This window comes from Haplochromis burtoni, unplaced genomic scaffold (assembly GCF_018398535.1).
Source record: "Haplochromis burtoni strain Fernald_Lab_line unplaced genomic scaffold, NCSU_Asbu1 Contig_4412, whole genome shotgun sequence".
Classification (NCBI taxonomy): domain Eukaryota; kingdom Metazoa; phylum Chordata; class Actinopteri; order Cichliformes; family Cichlidae; genus Haplochromis; species Haplochromis burtoni.
The window spans coordinates 1-3,992 of NW_024586773.1; the positions used below are offsets into that span (position 1 = coordinate 1).

General features: G+C 39.0%; 1 long non-coding RNA gene across 1 annotated transcript; it reads right to left on the reverse strand.

The window, feature by feature from the left end:
* Window positions 1–1,545: 1,545 nt before the first annotated feature.
* LOC102289817 lies at window positions 1,546–3,986 on the reverse strand. The gene is made up of 4 exons (XR_318205.2): window positions 3,647–3,986; window positions 2,540–2,692; window positions 2,378–2,464; window positions 1,546–1,996 (listed from the first exon to the last, which is right to left on the reverse strand). It is a non-coding gene; the product is annotated as an uncharacterized LOC102289817 (long non-coding RNA).
* Between the last annotated feature and the right edge of the window lie 6 nt (window positions 3,987–3,992).

The following is a 3,992-nucleotide window of genomic DNA, read 5'->3' on the forward strand; positions in this document are numbered from 1 at the left end:
ATCATTCATTCACAATAAATCAGCAGTCTAATGTAATGCAAATCAGTTTAATAAGTGTAATAGTTATCACCTTCTTCTAATTCAGGAGAATAATGCAAACTAAACCTACATAATGATTTCACAAGCTTTAATTAGTGGCATAAGATAATATAATAATCTCACACCATTCAGGGTGTCTCTCATCGACTAGCAGCTATGATCTGGACTCTGGCTAAGGAGCTCCATTTAAGAATAAAAGCTTAGATGTTCAACAAGTTACCAGTCAGATAAGGAAAGCTACTTTATGACACTGAAACCTCAAACTCAAAGCTGACTCTGCTAACCTGACTGTAACGCACCAGCCTGGTACTGTAGGGGTGGGAAACACTTCCTGTTTACTGTGAAGCAGAAGCTTTTTATTAAGAGAAGTCACAGGAAGATACCGATCATATCAGTTTGATTTATATAACTCTGAATCACAACAACAGTGGCCTCTGCTTTACAGTGTCAGGTATTATCAAGCAAAGACCTCAAACACCTTTATTTGATGCTCCTCGGGTACCTTTGCTGTCAGTGTCAATTTAAACTTCAAATAAAAGTAAAATCATTACATTGTGAAAGTAAACATATCGAGGAACCACTGAGCTTTCAGACAGTTTCAACAAGATTGCTACAATTCATCCCAAACACACATCTGAGTTTCAAAGTGCAGAAAGATTTGAACATGGGCAAACATTAAAGTCAAGATTAAAATAAAGAAGAACCAGAAACAAGAAGAATTTAAGTTTTATAGGAGGCAAAATATGAAAACACTGGGCTCAATAAAATTAAAAGAATATTACAAAATAAAATAGTTCAAAGGTGAAAACTATGCTAAAGGAGGAGCTTAAATCTAAACTGAATGCAGTGATTGATCATGTGAGATGATCAAGATTCTCTCCATCAGTCCTTTTGGCAGCAGCTGGTCCAGCATGTGCTGCAGAGGACGTTCAGTAGCTGTTGCAGGACTCCACTGTGTTCAAACTGAGTATTTCCTCAGTGAGTAAAACTGATGCTCTTTGATGTTCAGGCCACAGAAACACTCACAGTAACACGTCTGGGATTACATCAGGTTTTGGTCTCAACGTAAAGGTTCAGATTCAAATCAATCAAAAGGTCCAAAACTCGAAACACACACACAAAAAAGCAGCAGCAGACATGAACACCTATGCTTGTACGTGTTTCCTCAGCAGCAATAATATGTATTTAAAAATGTATTAAAATTTGATCGTAACTACGAGTTATAAAGAATGATTTTTATTAACCGTCATCTGTCACCGGGGCGATCGTGGCTCAAGAGTTGGGAGTTCGTCTTGTAATCGGAAGGTTGCCGGTTCGAGCCCCGGCTTGGACAGTCTCGGTCGTTGTGTCCTTGGGCAAGACACTTCACCCGTTGCCTGCTGGTGGTGGTCAGAGGGCCCGGTGGCGCCAGTGTCCGGCAGCCTCGCCTCTGTCAGTGCGCCCCAGGGTGGCTGTGGCTACATGTAGCTGCCATCACCTGTGTGGGTGGATGACTGGATGTGTAAAGTGCTTTGGGGTCCTTAGGGACTAGTAAAGCGCTGTATAAATACAGGCCATTTACCATCTGCAGACTGATTTTTGTCATTTCCTTTAGAAACAAACATTTCCACCATGAATCGATGCTGCAGAGCTAACAGTAGTGTATAAAAAGTCACCATAATATCTTTTATAATATCTTAGCACCACAATAGCTGCTGTCGAAACATTAAACTCTTCCAGAAATTATGCTTGAATGATATCAGTATTATGTTTTCTCCTCTAAAGGATCCATAATAATTTGTCAGGTAAAAAAATATCAGCTCCAGACTTAATAACACGACTTTAACAGACGTAGAAACTGGCTGATGACCTGATTTGTTGTTCACCCAAACATCATCACCAGAGTCTGAGCATCATGTGCCTCCAGCTGATACTATATTCAGATTGTTGTTAATAGTTCTCGTACTTTTTCTTCTTCCTGAAAGTGAAAAATACAAGAAGTAAGAAACAGAGTAGTTGGAGTAAAGTAATAGATGAGACTGTTACTGTTTCTTCTTTGGAAAACCAGAAGTGTCTGATCTGTCTGGAACTATTGATTCCAGAGGAAGAACTTACTGGATTATACTGAACAGTCAATACGTTTGATGTGCTTGTAACACTTTACTGTTCACTTGTCTGCCAATAACCTTTATGAACAATATGAAGGAAGTATGACCAGCTGAACAGATGAAACTATTTGTGCTGAACATGTGTACAGGTGTAGTTTGACATAAAGAAACAGAATAGTACTCTGAGATCCAAAGACAAATGTAAAAAGATAATTACCTATAATAAAAAAGAAAAAGACACAAATGCTTACCTTGTCTGAAGATACTTGATAACTTGATGATAAAAGCAGCAAGTATGATCACAACCAACAGGACACAGATTATAATGAGGATGTTATCTGTCAAACAGGAAATCAGATGTCAGCAAACACAGTGAACAACATGTTTAAAATCACAGTTGGAAATAATCTCACAGTTTCTTGGTTCAGTCGAGCTGTTGGTGTCGTTGTTGTTGGTGTCTCCACAGGTGGTTCTCACATGGACAGGAAGAGTTTTCTCCTCTGCAGAGTTTGCAGCCACACATCTCTTTCCACTCACTTTCTTCACTGCAGGAGTCGGTACAGAGTCTGGAGACGAAAGTTGATGGAGAACAAAAATCAGTCAAGACAACAAATCACATTAGAAAGTATTCTTTTACTGTAAAATCAGCTGCAGGCTGAGGTCAGGCTCTGGTACAAAGATGCTGCTGATATGGAGACCATTAGAAATGAGCAGCAGGAGGATGAAGGTGGAGGAAACAAAACAGCAACACACTGAAAGGTACTCATTCATTACTGAGAGGTCCTTCTGCACTTTCCTATTAGGACCCATCAGTTGGGCTCATTATTACATCATCATAATGATGTCATCATTGAACTTCAGACTAATTGTTTGAATTTGTCACATTTGAAGCACACGTGTATCTGAACAGAGACCAAGGTGCTTTATTTTGTAAGGTACAGACAGTAATACAGAGAAAACCTCAACAGTCAAATGAGCCTGTTTGAGAAAGCCTTTGGCAACAGTGGGAAGGAAAAACTTCATTTTAACAGGAAGAAACCTGAAGCAGAACCAGGCTCAGGGAGGGGCGGCTGCTATTCAATTCAATTTTATTCAATTTTATTTATATAGCGCCAAATCACAACAAAAGTTGCCTCAAGGCGCTTCATATAATAACTTACTATAATAATAATTACTATAATATACTGCTAGCTGCCAGTGTACTAAAGAAGACAATTCAAAGACGGCTATGTTTGTTAAAGTCTCGTTCTCATTAACAACAACAAAACATAAATAAAACAAACATTAGGTCCAGTGTAAACTCTGCCATAACTTTGTACAGATCAGTAATGTTGGTGAAAACACTGAAGTCAAAGCTGATTATTCCTTTCACACCAGACATTTGTGGGATTATAAGAACAAAAAGCTGTTTTTATTCTGAAGTGATGATATGACCAAACTAATGAGGAACATACAGACTGAGGTCACATATGGAGCTGGGATGTTACACAAAAATATACCAGAATAAATGTGAGACTTACCGTACACTGTGAGCTCATATGATGATGTGAAAACTTTTCCTGTTTTAGACTGAATGACATAAATCCCTGAGTCGTCCCTCTGCAGCTCTGTGAGTGTAAAGAGTCCAGAGTTTCTGTCCCACTGAAGTCTGTTCTTGTACTTTTCCACAAATACTTGAAATTCCCCCTTAATCACATGAGCAATATTCTTTCTTTCATATGACAGAAATCCTACGTCTTTCTCCTGCACAGAGTCAGGTAGAGTGATGTTTCCTCCCACAGTGCCCGTCAGGTTCTTCTTCACTTCCTCAGAAGCAGAAAATCTCATCACTGTAAAATATGAAGAGATCCAACAGTCAGTGAGAAC